Genomic DNA, 20,139 nt, shown 5'->3' with positions numbered 1-20,139 from the left:
GCACTGCTCACAGGCAGTTGAAAGCCATGTGGAGCAAGCCAGTAAGCAGTGCGTCTCCATGATTGCTGGTTGAGTTCTTACCTGCTGATTCAGCCTAGAGTTTCTACCATGGCTTCTCCTAGAGATGGTCTATGGAGAGTAAGCTGTCATGCATCCTCACCTCCCAGCTTGCTTTGGCCCATGGTGTTTGATTACTGTCATAGAAACCCTAAGACAGAAATACTGTTAGTTACTATAAATATGTATGCACCACAATGTGTGTGTACATGTGCGTATATACTGTGCTTTAAACTTCATATTTGTGTAATAGGTAAAATTTTGGGTCATTAACAAAAGCTCTATGCCGCCACGCAGTTAAATGCAGGCTAGGATCTTTTCTTTGTGGTACATGTGCTAAAATCACAGGCATACTCATGCTAGCACACAGCTTAAACCTACAATGCTCACACTAAGTGAGGTCATTTTAAAATACATGCCTTCATTCCTTAAAAAAAGGGGGGGGGCGAATTTAACCATTTGAATGTGCTTGCTCCACATCCCATGGGAAAATCTTCCACATCTGAGAAGTTTTATGGTTACTCCATCAGGCAGAGTGAATTCAGCTGACTACCAGAATCAGTGACAGCATTGAACATTGTTCTTCCTTGGCATTCAGCTTCTATGGCCAGCATGGCCTATAGCTGAGAGCAAAGAATCCATAACCTCACAATAGCCCTTGGGAGACTCCTGTGGAGTGACAGTATTGTAAAATGAGAATTTATGAAAATCACTAATGCACATTTGGAAGCACAAGCATTCATCATTGGAACCCATTCTGGAAAGTTCTCCATAGGAAGTGACCCCTAGCTGTAAGCCATAAGCCTTCTGCTCAGTGGGTGCAGAAGCCAGGCTTGGGACACCTGTACCAGGTCCTCCTCATTGGACACACTATGGAAATGTATTTCTTTTCCCTCCAGCCTTCCCACCATCTTATGAAGATATATGCTTTTCATTCTCTCTCCTCCCACCTCTTCCTCTCTCTGTCTCCTTCTCTTTCTCTCTCCCAATTTTGGGACAGATGATGTCTACCTCTAACTCATTGCAGAGGTTCACTTCTTCTACCTAACCCTTCCTTCTGTAGGGCAAAGGTGGTCCCCTCCCCATCCCATATGCCAGGCTAACAAGATGTAACAAATTTACTTAATTATAGTTTTATGTCACATAAGAGCACTCAGAGTCAAGACCCAAAGACCCAAGGTGAACCGTCCATTCTCATAGACAAGTCCAGTGTGACAGGAATACCGTTGGGGATATGATGAGGACATAAGAGTTTCCTCTAACAGTGACAGGGCAGCAGGACTCATAAGGCATGAATTCTACATTACTTTTGACCCATCTATGCATCCTTCCTTATTTCAAAATGCAGGTCAGGATCAATTGCAGAACAGGACTCCTAAAACATACAGCCAAATAAGTGTGACCAGAGATCTATAGGTATCTTTCACACCAAATAACACAAAGGTTCATGGAAGAATCTTAGCTTCTGTCACTGGCCTAAGAAAATAATTCTTGGCCCCAACACCTGCATTTCAAAAGAGAAAAATCTAAATATCATGGACTCTTTGAGGGGCATGAAGAGATGTGAGTAGCACAAGAGAAACCTGCTTCTGAAGACTTGATTTGCTTGTGTTCTTAACGGGCAGGGGCTCGGCAGTCCGCTTATGCCATCCCTGTGTCTATCTGGTGATGTCCATCCCTCTATCTATCTGTGGAGAGCCATGATGTTTCTTTCCTGTAATTGTCCAAATCCTTCTGGCTGTGATATCCTGGGCCTGTGGAATAACTCTTCTGACCTTTGCTGCCCATTTCATGCCCTATGCACATGGTCCTTATTTACTTCTTTGTTTGTTTGTTTACTTATTTATTTTAGTGTGCTGGGCCTTGTTCTTCATCTGCCTTCCTCTAATGGTCCCCTTCACCTCCTGCTTAGATGATGCTATTTTCACTCTCTACTCACACCTATGCACCTCTGAGCTTTACAGTGTGGAACGGGACTGGGTTTTTTGGATTTGCTCTTGCTTTCTCACCCTCTGGTGTTAATGGCCTCCCTTTCAGGCCAAAACTTTGTTTGAGAGAGGGATGAAAATATGTGGCCACAGATCCCAGTTCCTTAATCTTAGGGTATTCTGATAACTTTCTCTCTAAATACAGTTAGTTAGATGTAACAAGCAAGCCCATGTATTGTTTAAGGCATGATGCCTTTGATATCTGGCACCCATGAGACATAATTAAGAAACTTGGATAAAATTATTTATCACCTCCCTTCCTCAAATTATGGGCAATTTAATGAATGGGCTTTCTATCACCAAGGATGACCTCTGAGTCATATGTCAACTTGAGTCACTTTGGAGCAAACTGAGTCACTAAGTGTTGGTAGAACACACATCCACACATCTGTTCACTCAGTGCATTGTTTGTTACATTTCACAGATGCTAAAGCCAGTCTTAGGAAGTGAAAGTGTGCAGCAAACAGGACAGATACAAGTTCCTGCAGCTTGTATGTCCATGGGAATGAAGAACAGATAAACTCATAACTAAAGATGACTTACTGAATGAAGGTCACTGGGTAGAAACTGAGGAGGCGTGAGTGAAGTGCCTGTGTGCTCTTGCTGCCTCAAAGACTTATCTGAAAGGGGAGCTGATGGGATGAGGATGGGAACAACAGAAGCTGTCAGTCTTGAGGTCTGCAGAAGAGTGCTGGAAACAGCAAACAGACTGGGGAAGCACAGAGAAGAGATGCTGAAATCAGCAACCCAGAACAGTAGGAAAATGGCTACGAGAACCAGAGCATGATGGGAAAAATTAGGACAAGATGACCATGGAATAATAAACAGAAGGCAGTTTCCCAGGGAAGCTGTGGACCTTGAAAAAAAGACTGGGCTTCATTCTAAACTCAAATAACCAGAAGCCTAGAAATATGAAAAACATATCACCCAGCAGAACCCAGGGGAGGTGCCATGTATTCATTTTTTTCTGGTGAGTCATGTGTTTAAGGTTAGAGATTGCAGTTCCTGGTTTAGAGCACGGTCTGTGAAACTCCATAGAAGTGGCTCTGAAAAAGTCGGACAGACTTTCTAAGCTGCCATTTCTTCTAAAATAGATCAGTGCGACCATAGCACCAATCTCATATAGTTGTTCTGAGATTGAATGAAACCATTATATGAACCTCAGGCACATGTGGTCCATAAATAAACCATAAGTATTAACAATGTTAATATCATTATCTACAAAATCAGGAAGAGGAACATGTTCTAAAGTGGATTATTCTACTGATAAGAGAGCATTCATTTAACTGACCTGAGGTGACAAGCTTGCCTCTCTAGACCTATACTTCCTATAATTTGTCCCTGTTGATGAGTCATGAGTATTTCTTTACTGGGAAGCACGGTATGATTTGAATACATACAAGAAGAGATGGGTAGTTAAATTTTTAAATTTCTGAAGAACATCACTGTTAAGATGTTTCAAAATCATGGATACAGGTGCATCTCATGGAAGAACATCCAAAACTCCTTCTGAGTAGTTAAATGGTTATCTTCTCAAATCGTGTGATGGTGTTTCCCATTTCCCTGGACAGCCAGTGTAACAGCACTCCAAGCTTCATTTTTACTCCAGAGAAAACTACACAAAGAACAAGACTTACCGTGGAGTGGTGGGCTGGGTGCAGAGTCCCAGCTGCTGGGGTGTTGGGGGTCTGCCCTCCACCTCTGTCTTCTTGCTTTCCAGGGCTGACTCCTTGGAAGACAAAAATCTTCACAGCCTGTCAGGACTTCCTAATGCAGTCTGGGCTTGTGTTTTATGTGTCTATCTAGAACAACTTCACATATTCTGTCCTGTGGGAGCCTTTTTGAGGTTAGAGTTTTGGTGGACCATTGAACAAAATAGAAATGTTATCTGTACATGCCAGCCTGCCATATTCCAAGACCTGGTTGAAATCTCTCACATGGCCTAATTCTATGTGTAATCATCTATTGTCAAACCGGTTAAAATGGGGTTGGAAAAGTGGCTCTGTTTTTAAGAGTGCTGGCGCTGCTCTTGCAAAGGACCTGTGTTTCAGCTTCAGCACCCAAGTTAGATGACTCACAGTGGCCTGTACCTCCAATTCTAGGGAAACTAGTGCTCTCTTCAGGCTTTGCAGGCACCTGTCCTCACACATACCTGTACCCGTATGCTCATACTCACAGGAAGACATGAATAACACATTATTTTATAAAAGATTTTACAAAAATCTTTAAAGATAGGTACTTTCTTTCTTATTTCCATTGTATCTGCTGGTTCCTAATTTTCCAGTAATGTGGTCCAAGAGGAAGCACTGCTCTGCTTACAAACCCCACATATCTAAGCCCACAAATGACCATGGGAGACATAGTCTCCTCCTCACAGCTTGGTTCCCACTGGCTGAGGAAGCCCATGTGGTCATGTTGATGTAGTGACAGAGATGTGATCTCAGATCGGGAGGTCTAGTTTCCAACAACAGTAGTTAATTGCAACCCTGGTTAAAGTCCTCACTCATTGCAGTCCACTATCAGTTAGCAGCTTCTGGACTCAGAGGTGCTAGGACTGTCTCCTAGGTTTCTCTCTCTTCACAGTGTTGCCCTGACCCATTGATGGTGCAGTTCAGTGAGCCACCTGCTTATGGCAGCACACCGCACTATTTCTTAGCATAGTGACATCTCACAGTGTATTCTAAGTTCATTGGTGACTTGTTTGCCAGTTATATTAACGTCCCCAAGACTCTTACAATATTTTATCGTCACCCAAACCCTCCAGTATCTCAAAGCACAGTTTTCTTTTCCTCCTCTTACAAAGATCAATAAATTCTCCTATAGTAGATGTTGGCTAAGAACATGGGACTGCCCACAATTAGAAGCTATACTCTTCAGAACGGATTCTGTTTCACCTGTTTCTACCACCATTGGGTTTAGTACACAAATGATGTGAACTCACAGAGGTATGTCCAGAAATTGGAAACAAGGGGGTGCTAAATTACCAGGTGTTTAACCTGTTTCCCTGACAATTACAGGGCTCAGGGTGCCGTCTTTCTCAGTGCATGTACCCTATGCTACTCAAGCCCAGCATCTCTTCTCCACTGCCATCATCCATTCCTCATGCTCCCTTCAGCAGCCACATGTGACAGACAATAAATACATTGTGTTTGACTTTCTATCTCCTTTTCATTCTGTTTTTATAACATGATAATCTCCAGGCCCATCAAGCTGTGGCAAATGAAAATTGCTCCTCATGAAGAAAGGTAATTGGGTATTTGATCTCTGGCTGTGTTGGTTGTTAGGAAAGGTTAAGGAAGTTTTAAGGGGTACAGTTTTTATGGAGAAAGCTTGTCACTGGAAGCTGGCTTTCAAAGCTCAGAGCCCTATCTGCCTTCCTGTTCTCTGCTTTCTAAGTATGGTTGAAGACGTGACCTCTCATCTTCCTGCTCCAATCACATGACCTCTCAGCTTCCTACTCCAATCACATGACCTCTCAGCTTCCTGCTCCAATCACATGACCTCTCAGCTTCCTACTCCAATCACATGACCTCTCAGCTTCCCGCTCCAATCACATCACCTCTCAGCTTCCTGCTCCGATCTCCTGCTACTATACTGTTCTCACCACTGTTGACTCTAGAAACTTACACTTAAATAAACTTTTTCTTCCTTAACTTGCTCCTGGCCATGATTTTTTATTACAACAACAGATGGGGAACTATCAGTTCACACATGCACACACACACACACACACACACACACACACACACATACACAAAACCCTCCCAATACTATTATTCCTTCAAATATTTGTACATTGATGGGGTACTAGGCTGACTCCCTTCTTGTTTTTGTTTTTGAGGGGGGGGCATTGCAGTGAAGAGCAATGGAGTATGGATGTATTTAGAAGTACTGATTCATTTCTTGTGGGTACACACCCAGAAAATATATTACTGGTCCACCTGGCAGTTCTAATTTTAGTTCCATTTGCAATAATCATATTGTTTTCCATAATGAATGTTCAGAAATTCATCCTGTGTATAGTGCCCAGTGGTATCTTATCCACACCTATGCTAGCCCCTGGGACATTTTATGTTTTGTAATAACAATGTTCACAGGTTTAAGTTATAATCTCATAGTGGATTTGTAATTCTGTGGTGCCAGAGAGTGTGGCACAACCTTCCCTAATCTGGGGCTTTGTCTGTATCTCTTTGAGAAGTATATATTAATGTCCTTTGCCACTTTTTAAGAAAGTTTTGTTTATTTTCCTTTTATGAATATGATTGTTTACCTGCATGTGTGCATGTATATATACAATATGAGTGCTTGTTGTCCTTGGAAGGCAGAAGGATGCATAGGATAGAAATATGGGCTATAGAGAGTTATAGATAGTTGTGAGCCACTGGGATATGAACTTAGTTCTTCCCACGAAGGGCCAGTGCCTGTCTCTAGCCCTGACCCTTGCCCACTTCTTGATCTGGTCTTATGTCTTGATGCTATTTATTGCATGGGTTCTTGATACAATCTTGGCTTACTTTGGATTGTAGGATATTTCCCAATCTATAGGTTTCTTCATTTCCTTTGGCTTGGTTTTGCTTTTTCAGTTGCCTATGATAGGAAAAATCTTTCTTGTTTTCCGAAATCCTATTGACTCATTTTTAACTTTTTGAGATTTGGGTGTGAATTTGAGGAAATTACTGCCAAGGTCAGTGTCAAAGAGTTTCTTGTGTTTAGATTTTTGTCATGTTTGGTGTAGGATAAAGATCTAATTGCATTATTTGGGTGTGACAATCCACTCTCTGCTGCACCAGCCATTGGAGAGATCGCCTTTGCTGCGCAGTGGACGTTTGGTTGTCAGACCTTAGCTGACCATGGGTACTTTACTAAAGGGCTTTATAATTTGCTTCATTCTCTATGAATTTTATGTATAATCATTTGATTTTCATAGCCTTACCATGTAATTTTAACTTGGGGACTCTAATGATTCCCAGTTATGTTTTTTTTTCTCAGTGTTGCTTTGTTTCGTTTTTGGTTCTTTTTGAATTTGAGATTATTCTTCCTATTTGTATGAGGAATGCCCGTAGGATTTTTATTAGAGATTCCTGCAAGTCCATATATTCTCTTAGTATCTTGGATCCCTTAGCAGCATGAATGTTCCTTTTCATGAACTTAGATTAACTTTCCACTCGCTGTGCCTTCTTGAGTATTTGATAGTTTTTAGGGGAAAGCTTTAGAATCTGCATTAATCATTTTAAAGCTGAATAACCACAGTGGTGAAGATTAGATTCTCTTTAAAAGTTCACAGGAGTGAGTGCTAAGATTCAAAGGTAATGATCAAGATATCAAAACTTGACAACTCTCTTCCAGCACACTGATAGCCGTTCATGTCTCCATGTCTGTCATTCTGGTTATCGACTGGAGGTTACTCATTCCATGATGTCAGCCGTGTAAATATCTAGGAATGCTTCTTGCAGTTCCATATCAGAGGTTTAGCTCCATCTCAATAGTTTGTCTAACGACAGGCACTGAGATACACGGGGATCACCAAGGTCCCCTGAATGTTGACAGAGATGCTCACTTGGCAAAGGAGGAGGATGCTTCTGGGTGGGTCGATAGAAATGCCTCAGATTTGGGTGCCTCTCTGAGTAGCCAAATTGCACAACTGTCACATTCTTGGTATACTGAGGTGGTTCAAACAGCCGATTAGTGTAAGCAGTGTTTTGGAAAACTGTCGACAGTTAGCTACTGTTCTTTCAAACTCCATTTTGTAGCTCTGACAGAAACTTGGTTTAACTTGCAGAGGGAAAGCAAGAGACAAAGAGAGGTGTCGGCATGAAGTGCCCAGTGGAGAGGCAGAGCCCCTCATTTAAGCATCGAGTGCGACACTGTATTAACCTTTTTGATGGACGTATGTGATAAGGTGACATGTAAATGGAACATGGGGGTAGATATGACACCGCACCTGGCTGGGGATGAAACAGTTGCCTGAATACTGGGCTATTATAGCAGTTTGCAAACCTTGAGTAAACTCAGTCAGCGGTTGTGTAATTGGTTATTCAATCCCGACCCTTGTTCACAGCTCAAAGCCAGGAACACTGAGACCTGTTGCCAATTTAACTGAATATAGTGACTGTACTCGGCCGGGGCCTAATACTGGAGCCAGGCCTTTTCCTGTGGGCCGGTTTCCACCATGTCTGAGGCTGGCTCTGTGACAGTAGGTCTTTTGTTGTGCGAGCCTGGCTGCTGCTCCCCTTCTCTGCAAAAATGTCTAACAGCTACACAAATAAAGAAAATAGGAACAGGGAGGCAGTGTAGCAGATCTCTGGGTAAGCTGATGCAAAGTTCTTAGTTTTCTCCCCACCCTTTCTTATGTGGAGGGAGTGAGTGGGGAGAGTTAAGTAAACTTAGGGAGCGATATAGAATCTGCCTCTAGATAACAAGTGAACCTCCATCATGCCCTATGGAACATGATACATATGGAGACATTGCATATATAACTGCATTCATGAACATGGGTTTCTGGAGAAGGTATGTTTGCGTTTCCTCTCTTCTCCTGTGAAAATCCCTGACCTCAGAAGGCGGGTTTCGCTGAGTGCTCTATTTTGCCTGAAAGATATAGTGTGTTTACAAACCTGTTATGTATTTAGCTTTGAGAAGAAAGCACCGTTCCACTCTGGCTAAGCGCACTGGAGTCTAGCCAGTAGGCTAAGCACTCACTGACTTGAATCTAGTAAAACTCCGAGAAAAATTAGCTAGGACCCAGATTCCAAGGTCTGTTCTGAAGAACGCTCAATCTTCTCAGAAAGAGGGCTTCATAAAGAAATCTCTGGCAGACATGCCATATTTGCCAGTTAGGTGATGGTCTGAGAAACCTGAGTCTTAGCCTTGTCCAGGGAGGCTTCTGTGTGATGTCACATCTGCATGTAGGCTGTGACATGCCACCAAGTGTGTGAATCAGAAAACAAAGCAAGAAAGCACAAGAGTGAAGAAATACTTGCAAAAATATTCTGAAATAGATGATTTAGTAGGGCTTTTGAGCATGTATGTGTGTGTGTGCGTGAGAGAGAGACAGAGACAGAGAGAGAGAGAGAGAGAGGGAGGGAGGGAAAGGGAAAGGGAGAGAGAGAGAGGGAGGGAGAGAGAGAGAGGGAGAGAGAGAGAGGACTTTAACACTGCAGGATCACAGCTCTTCCAAGACTGTCAAGGCCTTCTCTAGTGACCACAGCACTCTGATGTTCAGTAGCAGCCTTGGTCCCTCGATGTTTTGTCTTAGTTAACTGAGTAGCCTCCTCTTGAGAGTTGCTGGGAGCTCCTCATAATTTTGACTCAATGTGATTCAGACCAACTTGGAGGGCTAGAAGATAGTAACCTGTGGGCAGGAAATAGATGGGACAAGGAGGGAACGGGCAGGGAGTTGGTTTGGTGGCAAGTGAGGCATCCTGACCAAAAGGAAGAAATGCAAATTGATACTATAGACAATCATTGAAGGGGGACTGGCTACTGTTAGGCAAACAAGTACAAAGGAAACAGCTAGCTTGAAATATGTGAGAGGAAGAATTATAGACACTCCACAAGAAGGCTTTAATGGAAAAAATACACCCAGCTATCTCATTATAAGAGTTTTCCTGGGAGCCACATGCTATGAGCATTATTAGAAAAGTGGTATTATAAAAATTGATTATAATCTAGCTTAATGTATTTAGGTTAAATAAAGGCATATAGTGGTACTGAGTGTCGTGGTATAGTAGGGACCTCTTCACACCGGTGTGTTCCCAAGTGGAGTATCTCACTGCACTAACATTCAGAACTCTTTACTTCCTGGGGGGAGAAAGGTTTGTATATCTATGAGGAGAAGATCGCAGAGCTGGACATTGCCCCTGTGAACCTTGGAAAGTTACACTTTCATGTGTATGTAACCATCTTGGTCTCTCAAGTTGTTTTCATGTTTATTTCATGATGCAGTATCATAAGTGTCAAACAGATGTCCACTCTAGGCCACCATCTGTAAGGTAGGAAATTGTAGGTGTCCAACTGGAGACCTGGATGTGCTGGTGAGAAATGGCTATTCTAGGTGCCTCATTAGTGTGATGTAGCTAAGAGGCTGAAAGGATTTAGGGGCAGCCCAGAGAGAAACACCTCTGCAAGCCGTAAAGTGGGGAATGCATTTTTTTCCTTCTTATTTTTATCCCCTCCTTGTTGTGGTTACTGATGGCTGTGTTGTCTGCCCCCTGTGTGCTACACCAAAAACAGAGAGGATAAAATCCCTACAATAACAGGATATTCAATTGAGTTCAGATATGTGTCCTGAATGTGCTGGATTTGTGTCTTCTGTGGCTTGCTTTGCCATGGACTCTTTATGTTTCTGGAGTTGGCTTTGTGGATGTTATGATATAAGCTAAATTCTTTACAGGAAAAATAGGAAGAGAGAAAACAACTTCAAGGTCTGATCTAGAATTGTGCACTATTATACTAGTCCAATGTGACTGCATGGTTGAAAAATTCATTAGATTGTTAAATGTTTGCTTTAATGAAAATATACATTTTCTACTAAGGAATCCAGCTCTATCACCACCCGAAGTCCTTGTTCTGTTGTGCTCTGCCTGTCTCTAGGAAGGAGCACTTCCATCCCTAACTGTGGAAATACATACTTTAAGTGAAGAACTTCTATTTTGGGGTTGATCATGTTCCATAATACAAATCAGTCTTAGTTACGACAGAGTTGTAACAATGATTTATATACTTATTGTATCAAGTTCCTCACATTGAAATGGTCACCTTGTGCAATTTATGTTTTGTCTGTATGTTTGTATTCTTTGAGACAGGGTCTCACTATGATGTTCAGACCCCAGTCCTAGGGGATTAGCTACTCTACAGAGAAAATTCACAGAGATCCTAACACCTTTGAGTTTCTAACACATGAAACTCAGGCTTCCAAGCCACAAAATGTCCACCATTCCCAGGTGTGAAGGCTCGCCCGTGCTCCCTCTGGTCAGAAGATTAGGTGTTCATTAATGTCATTGGCTTCTCACACCCTTCTGAAATAAGATATTCTTCTATTCTTTAATTGGTAAGTGCTAATAATTCAGTCCCTAGACTGTTTTAAAAGGGTTTCTCTGCCTCCTAAAATGTTTATCCTTGTAATATAGTTAACTTATAGGGAAAGGAAGGATTTACGTCTCACTGTGGTAAATGTATATGACACCTTCCTTACCCACACTGACCCCTTGAGGAGTAGAATTCAAATTCTGTATAAGTATTGTATGTCAGATATTCTAAATATATGTGTATATACTTGATGTGGGTGATATGTATATATATATAGAGAGAGAGTTTTTACCTTTTATGTCACATGTAAAATTCAGCTAGATCACTCTTGCCTTGTTACTGGCACAAAAGCAAGTACAAAAGCAGACCATTGGCAGCCCTCGTCTTCCGTGCCCTCCTCCTCCGCATCTGAGCACACTCACGTGACCACCATAGTGTCTTCCTTTCAGTCATTACATGCGGAACGTGATTTACTTGATGGTATTGACCAATGTTCTTTTAAGAATGAATGAAAGATAATCATTAAAATTCTGCTGGCCCGTGGAAACCCATGTCAGTTACGTTCAGAGAGGGTGGACCAAGTGTTTTCTTTTCTGCCATAAGCTGATGCCCAGGTTAATAACTTGTGGTCCCACCATCTCCCCAAGGGCTTTATTTAGAGACTTTTCTGAGTGAAGGGAACTTCCTTTAGTTCATATTTCTTGGATTTCCCGAGTTGCCTATACCATTCTTTGAACCTGCCCCACTTCATTTTTCACCATTCAAAACCATGACCTTCTTATATCTGAGATTTATTTTATCTCTCTCATCATATATATATATATATGATATATACATCATATATATACACATCATATATATACATCATAAATATATATCTTAATATATATATATATATATACATATATATATATCTTCTGCACACCTGTTGTATGAATGGTGCATTCTGTTAAAGATTTCTAAATGTGCATGAGTTTCTAATGTGTGGTTACATGGTTCGTGATCCTTCATTTAAAAACTTAAATGCAAATTTTATCATAATCTACTAGTAAAACCTTGTGCTCGTGTGCTCCCCTGTGTAATGGTTGAAAGATGAGTTGGATCCCTGGCAGTTCTTCTCTGTGTTTCTCCTTGAAATGCCCCATGTCCTGTGGCTGTAAACACAAATCCACTGGAAGACGTTTGGATATTTTTGGTTTACATTGTCTGATTATTGCTCAAATTAAAGAGTGGCATTGGTTCAGTCTATTGTTGTTTGCAAGAAGAACTCAGCATAGTCCGTTCTTTCAAACCCTACTCACTTCTAGGATTCCATCCTCATGGGATGTTTCCGTCCATCTTTTCAAACTCTGATTCAGTGTTTGTTCATCAAAATGAATGATGAATAGTTCAGGTTCCTGGACCTCAGCCAAGACACAGGAAATTGACCTCCTTGATGACCTCTGGATGTTGTCTTTGGCGAAACTTTCGCCCACTCTAAATGCTCAGTCATCGCATCCACTAGACTCTACCCAGCCCTGATGATATAGTGCGTGCTGAGAAAACCAGGGAGTTCACACTTGGTTGAAGAAATTCACTCGTAGTTTCTTACCTATATGCATCGTTTAATTTACTTGATATTGAGACTGTAACACAAAATGTCCTAATAATGGACAAAATGAGTTATGGTCCCATTTCTTAAAAATTATTGTCTAGTAGAATTTTATATCATGGATCTGGTAAATATATATTATATATTGCATACTATGTATTATGTCTATGTTATATCTTCTGTATTACATATCACATATCACATATATATTATAATTATTTTCTCTCTTTGGGCATTTACATAACTTCTGTACATGTGTAGGATGAATGGTGCATTCTATTAATTTTTTTTAATATGTGAGAGTTTCTATTGTGTGATCACATGGTTCATGATTTCTCATTTAAAACATTTAAATGGAAATTTATATATATCATATGTCATATGTAATATACATATATATATATACATATATATACTTTACTGTTAGATTATGATAAAATGTCCACTTAAGTGTTTTAAATGAGGTCTCATGAACCATGTAATCACCCAGTAGGAACTCATATATATAACTATATACTATGTATTATACTATACAGTATGCTTTTAATATATTACATATTATTAATAAGGTTTACATATTAATGTTAATAATAATGAAATGTTACATTGTATAAGAGTGCTTACCAAAACACCCTGTCCTCCCTCTGGTTCACTCTTCGTTGGTTGGGCAGTTCAGAGAAGACATTGCCACCCTTTCTGAGTCAGTAGATGAGTGTCAGCAACGCAGTGACACGATAGCATCTGGAATAAAAGGCTTGATTTGATCGGCTTGGCTTTGGGCACACTCGTACTCTCCTACATGACACTGAATGTCCTGTGGGAAACTTAGCAGCATCCCAGTGCTACTGTGTGATGTGACTGGTCAGTATTGGATAAGTGAGCAGACGAATAGCATGTGACGCTTTCCTGACTACATCTGCATGTGTGTGTATGTGTGCATGTATGTATTCACATATCTTTGTGTGTGCATGTGTGTGCAAGCATGTGTGTACATGTATTCATGTGCACGTGTATGTGCATGTGCCTGCATGTGTGTGCATATGCATGTCTGTGTAAGTGTGTGAGTGTACATGTGTGTGCAAGTGCATGTGTGTGTGTATGTGTGTGTGTGTAAATGCTATGTATAAATCATACAAAAGATAGAGATTGGGTTGAACCTGTATGATGTACTTTTCATTTTTATAAAGTTCATACCTCACACAGTATAGACAATTCATTAAAAGCGAAGACAATAGTGGAATTTAATGTATGGGTAGACGAGTTGCACTGGCATAGTTTACACCCAAAGGCCTCACCATCAAGGCTCTGGTGATGTCAGAGAAGCCAAAACTTTGCCAATCTCCTTGGCTTTTTTTCTATTCATCTTGTTTTTACTTTTTACTTTTTCATTTCTTTCCTTGTTAATTATTTAATTTGTTCCTTCCTCAATGAAAATCATATTTAAACAAATTCCTTAATGGATTTTTTATGTATTTATTTTATTCTGTTCTATACTATTGGATGGAATGAGAATATCGTAGCTAACACAGCAACACACTTGTCCTTTTGATGGGATTATGTCTAGGTCTGGGAACATTAAATCATACTTTGGAAATGAAAGTCCTGTATTTTGTCTTCTGAAATTAGTCTATAAATGACACAATCCAAAATTCATGACAGGGTTACAAAAGACCAGGGACTTGAACCGTGAGGGAGTGGGGACTGCTTCTCTTTGGAAGCCTGTGTGTAAAGCTGGACACTTGATTTTAAGCGGTTGGAGAGTATTTTCTTCATTTGCTTGTTTTTGACCCTTATCCTATGTATCTGAACATGGCGATCTCCGCTGAGTTATAACCAGTGTCTCCTCTCAGCTGTTCAGCTTCCCTAGTAGCAGTCTCTGAGGGAAGGGAGGGCAGAGTCCTGTCCATCTTAGTATCCTGCCAGCCATCTGGCAGGCGGAGCTTGTGGCATTGGCTCACATGGGTCTGTGTGTGTGTGATCCTTCAGCCTCCGCCTAACTATGCGTTTCGTCCATGCATCCAGGCCCCTGGACTCCCTGTCCTACTGCATCTCAAGCGGCTTTCTGCTTAGATTCTCTTTGGACTTCCTTTTCCTTCTCCATGTGCCACATTCGCAGTTTGGAGCAATTGCAGAATTCTACAAATCTGATCATAAAAACAGATACCAGCATGCTCTAAATGCCCACACGTGAATGATCGTATGAATTTGCTATTTGGAGTTGGACAATTTTGTGGATTATGATTTAAATACCTACATAGCCCTTGTCTTAAATGTGGTAAGAGATGTGTACAATCCACACTTGATCTTGCCATATAGCCTGATAAGCATCGGGTTCACAGGTGTAGTAAGGTCTACATGGCCTCGCCTTCAGGAAGCTTCGACGTCCTTAAGTGATCCTGCCTGAGCTCCCGCCCCTTTTGTACAAGGTAGTCTTCTGAGATTAACGTTTCATTCGATTCTCAAATACCTATGCTTTAATTCTTCAGTCCTGAATGTTGTTTCTTAATGGTTCCATCGTGTATAGACTAAGGAGAGAATATTAAACCAAGTAGAATGTAGAGCAAATGAAAGCTCTTACAATGTTTCTCTGACGAGACCAGTTGTTTGGTAGGTGAAATCGAGATGAAAATCCTTCAGAAGAAACGTTGGGAGTTTTATACAGCGGCTGCTGTGTGTGTGCAGTCCACACCCTTCTTCCGTTTTGCCATCATGTTGTATGTCCTTTCTGCTCTTCCCTCCTAGCAGCCCTGGCTCCCTCTCGCTCTCTAGTCCCCACTCTCTCACGGAAACTGACAAGTGTGGAACTTGATGCTCACCTTCCCGCCTGTCTACTCTTTTCTAACTTGGAGACTTCCTTGGCTCCAAATGGACAGTGTTCATTAGCTATGCACTTTATGCAAGGGCTTGTTATGTGAGAGCCATGCCCTCTCACTGCTAAAGTTAAAATGCTGTCACTGTGGAGGTGGAAGATCAGGGTAAGTGGCAGTGGTGGGTGGGGCTGGGATGCTAAGAAATGAAAGCCATGAACTGCTGTTGCTGGTGCTCTTATAGTGTTGACAACCCTGAGGTCCTTTGGAAAGACAAAGTCCAAAGGAAACAGGAAAGACAGACCAGTTGAGTCTCTTCTGTGCTTTTTGAGACATTTCCTGTATTAACCTACAAATAATCAGTCCCCTTCTTAGCTGTATTCATTTCCTTGTAATAAAGGACAAAAAGTGACAGTTCTCATTATAGAAATACATGTGGGAACCACTAGTACAGTATTGTTATAGCTGAAGGCAGATGTGGATATGTGTTTATGTGTATATGTATGTCTGTGCATGTCTGTTTTGTGTACATATGTGTATGTATATATTTAAGAGTTTTGTACATGTGTTTATCTGCATATACATGTGATTGTGTATGTGTATATACATGTGTATTCATAAGTACATTGGTTTATGTGTCTGTATATGTGCCTGTGTATATATATGTATGAATATATGTGTGTTTCTGTGTGTATATGTATACATATGTATATATGTGTATCTGTATATATATGTATATGTATGCGTTTCTGTGTGCATGTGTGTGTAAGAAGTGTTTCTATTTGATAGCTATAAATTGACTTGTAGTTGTAACACTGGTTAACATTTCTGAGTGATATCATGAGCCTAACCCTATTTAAAGACTTTGCATACACTAACTTTCACAGCAAACATGAGATAAGAGCAGTCATTATCCTATTTTCAGGTGAGTAACTTGAGGTAGCAAGAGGGTAAATTACTTGCCAAAGAGCAATAAACCGGTAAGAGATGGAGTCCGGTTTTATGACATTAAATCATTATTTTTCTTTTTATATGTAGTAGTAAAAAGACAAAGAGTTTTTGTACAGAGGAATTACTCTCCGCAGCTCCCTGTTGGAGTGCTGCCCTCACATAGCTTGCAGTGTTTTTGGTGGGATCTAATAATAAAACTACCACATAGAAATGTCTGCAGGCTACACAAGACCAGCTAGCTTTTGATAGGGGTGACTGAAGCGATCAGCTATTCCACTGCTTGCTCATTATGTTGTATGTGTGTAGAGAGGTGGCTGAGAGGAGTGGGGAACAGTCTATGACCTAGAACCTGGGAACTGGAGGAGGAGGAGGAGGATCAGAAGTTCAGGTCAGATAATGAAATCAGTCACACATACACACATACACCCACACACACAAAGAAAGAGAGACAGAGAGAGAGAGAGGCAGAGAGACACAGAGACAGAGAGAGACAGAGACAGAGAGACAGAGAGAGGCAGAGAGAGAGAGACAGAGACAGAGAGAGACAGAGAGAGACAGAGAAAGACAGAGAGAGGCAGACAGAGACAGAGAGACAGAAAAGAGACAGAGACAGAGAGACAGAGACAGAGACAGAGTGACACAGACAGAGACAGAGAGACACAGACAGAGACAGAGGCAGAGAGAGGCACAGAGACAGAGACAGAGAGACAGAAAAGAGACAGAGAGAGAGACAGACAGAGACAGAGAGAGGCAGAGAGACACAGACAGAGACAGAGAGACAGAGAGACAGAAAAGAGACAGAGACAGAGACAGAGAGACAGAGACAGAGACAGAGAGACACAGACAGAGACAGAGAGACAGAAAAGAGACACAGAGAGAGGCTAGAGCAGCGTTTCTCAACCTTTCTAATGCTGAACCCTCTAATATAGCTCCTCGTGTTGTGGGGACCCCCAACCATAAAATTATTTTGTTATTGCTTTATAGATATAATTCTACTACTGTCTAGATCATAATGTAAGTACATTTTTGGAGTACAGATTTGTCAAAGGAGTCATGACCTACCGGCTGAGGACCATTGGGCTAGAGCAATGGCTGAGTGGCTAAGAGCACATAGTGTTCTTCCCGAGGACCTGGGTCTATTTTCCAGCGCCCCTGTCTTATTAAGGCTCATACCCTTGCCTGTGATGCCATCTCTATGGGATGTAATGCCCTCTCCTGGCGGGCACCTCTGTATACTTTGCAGAGACCCACTCAGAGATACATGTACGTTAATAAAAATTAAATCTTAAAAAAATGATACAGAAGCATTCACACAAATTATACTTGTAAGGAGCAAATAAGGATTATAGATACGTGGCAACTACGCCATATTTACTTTGGCATATTTAATTATGCAATGAAAAAGTGCTTTTCTAAAAGGTGATTCCAGGTTGGGTATAACTGAAGAAACAACTCCAGTTTCCCAGCCAGCACAAGAATAATATTTAAGCTTATCACAAGTAACTCGGGTCCTGCCTGTCTCTGGGATTGATTGTTTATTAAAGCTCGTAAAAGTAGCTTTGGCAAAGCCATTTCCTTTTTTTTTTCCAGAAAGTTTTTAATAACGTTCAAGCAAAAACAGGCATGCACTTTGACAATACTAAAAGGCAAGCCTTTCTAGGCTTAAGTAACTTGAGGATAATTGCATATAAAAAGTGAGGCTGGTGCAGTGTGCTGGCCGTGGAACGTCAGCTTGACTTCTGCGGTTTGTGGAGATGTGTAGAACTTTGTAACATATCCCGGACCTTGACATTGGTAGCACAGCTGCGGCAATGGGTGGGCTCCAGAATTATTCTGGGCCCTGCTGGTCTCGTGTACACAGGGCTTTTCTTGTATGTAAGAATCTACTGCTTAGCCTGGTTTGTATAACAGTTGCCTCCCGAATATTGTCTTCACAAGGAGATGCTGTCCTCCTGAAGTGAATTTCTATTGATGTCATTTTCAGATTTACCTGAGTCTCCCCCCAACAAATCCTTCTTCATTGTCTTTGCTCAAATAATTAAACAGCAGCATGCTAACCTGGGCTTGTACTGACTTGTACGCTTGCCTTCACTCTTCAGTTCCTATGAACTTTCAGAGGACACTTTTGAGTGCAAACAGCGATAAGTCCTAAACAGAGGTTATTGTGTTCACTGTGGCAATTCCAACAGCATTACCTGACACTCAATAATCAGCTGATCCTGAAGGTGGTAAAGAGACTGGAACTAAAATCCTATCCTTTCAAAAGCTTAGCTTTTTAGTAAAGGAATGTATGGTAGAAGTCATACAACTAAAGCTGTTTGCTTAGTATGTATAAAGTCCTGAGTTCAGTCCAAGGACCAACCACAAGACAGAAGCCAGAGTGTAGATTGCAGCCCTGCGGCATGTGAAGAGAAGTCTGTGCTGGGGATGAGGCCACACGTCCTGCCTTTAGGTTTAATTAAGTTTATGATTTTTGCACGAGTATTTGAAACTCGATAACTGGTTGTGCTATTGACCATCAGTGCAGAGTTCAGTCTCGACTGTTTTGAAGTCACACTGACTACTATTGGTCATTGCCCAACTCTGATATCCTGGATAAAAATATTTAAATACTGCATATTCCATGGCTTCCTTGGCAATCTATTAGCACCTAAAAATATCTTACTGATGTAGAAAAGGTTTCCACATTTGTTAAGTATAAATTAGATTTGCATGACATTGGAATGTTTATTCTGCTTTGATCTGTTTTACATCACCCAGTTATATATGCTCAGTTTATATCTAACCCTTTGCTTCCATAAAATACTTATCTAAGTGATAGAGAAAAGCCATACCAGCTTTAAAAATCCAGCCTCTGGATTATCTACACATGCATTGATTTCTCGATTTGAGAAACAATTGGCATATTTGGAATTTGGCTATGCATATTCCTTCCACAGTACAATCGATGCCTTTGCTACATGGGTGCATTAATACAGGTCAAGAATGATGTGTTTCAGTTGAAGCTACAAATTTAAAGTCTAAGTGGTGGTAGATTTGCTATGGCCTAATTCATGGGCTTCAGTCTAAAAAGTCAAATCTCGTGCATACCTATGTTTTACTCATTCAGTTTCTTAATGTGCTCTGCCACGGTAACTGAAAGAAGATTAAAACAGAAAAATAACGTACATGCACACAAAGCACAGACCTCAGGTTGTGTGTAAGCTACTGTGCTGGCAGGAATGTGGTTTAATTCTTGGCACTGGCAGCTTGCTGGAGAATTACAATATGTTGGCATGGCTCTCCAGGTCTCATTGTTCTGGCCCAGGGAGTCGACTTAAGAGGGTTTGGCACTGGAGGGAAAACAGGAGTGAGAGTCACAGGGAAATGAAGGGGCCCTCAAGAGGCGGGGTGCTGCCGCAACAATGGCTGGTAACTCTGGGAGAGTCTCTGGTGGGGATTGCCACAGGCAGTGATTTGAGGAAGCTCACACAGTCATGCCAGAGAGAAGGGAAAAGCAATCAGTATTTCTACCGGCTGTTGATGGCAGAGAGACGCTTAAAGAATTCCATAGATTCATCTGAATGTGTGGATTGCCCATGGATGCTCTGCGGCTCTAGTGGACCAGTGATGGGTGCTTCAGGGGTGCGCTAATGGTCCATAGCTTATTTTTCCACATTATCTTTATTTATTTTATATTATCTTTTATAATACATGTGTTTAGTTTTTTTGTTTTTTTGTT

The 20,139-nt window shown here is 41.2% G+C and overlaps 1 protein-coding gene and 1 long non-coding RNA gene across 11 annotated transcripts in view; one reads left to right on the top strand and one right to left on the bottom strand.

Moving 5' to 3' along the window:
- Nucleotides 1-20,139, top strand: part of Sox5 (SRY-box transcription factor 5) — a 968,743-nt gene that overhangs the window by 739,251 nt on the left and 209,353 nt on the right. The window lies entirely within an intron of this gene.
- The window catches only part of LOC116099781, a 39,168-nt gene continuing 28,058 nt past the window's right edge, over nt 9,030-20,139 (bottom strand). Inside the window, exons 2-4 of the long non-coding RNA XR_004122381.1 lie at nt 13,285-13,401; nt 11,362-11,564; nt 9,030-9,393 (exon numbers count right to left, since the gene is read on the bottom strand). This is a non-coding gene — a long non-coding RNA (uncharacterized LOC116099781). The remainder of the gene's footprint in view (nt 9,394-11,361; nt 11,565-13,284; nt 13,402-20,139) is intronic.

This window comes from Mastomys coucha, unplaced genomic scaffold (genome assembly GCF_008632895.1).
Source record: "Mastomys coucha isolate ucsf_1 unplaced genomic scaffold, UCSF_Mcou_1 pScaffold20, whole genome shotgun sequence".
Lineage (NCBI taxonomy): Eukaryota > Metazoa > Chordata > Mammalia > Rodentia > Muridae > Mastomys > Mastomys coucha.
This window is presented reverse-complemented; position numbering and strand designations above follow the sequence as displayed.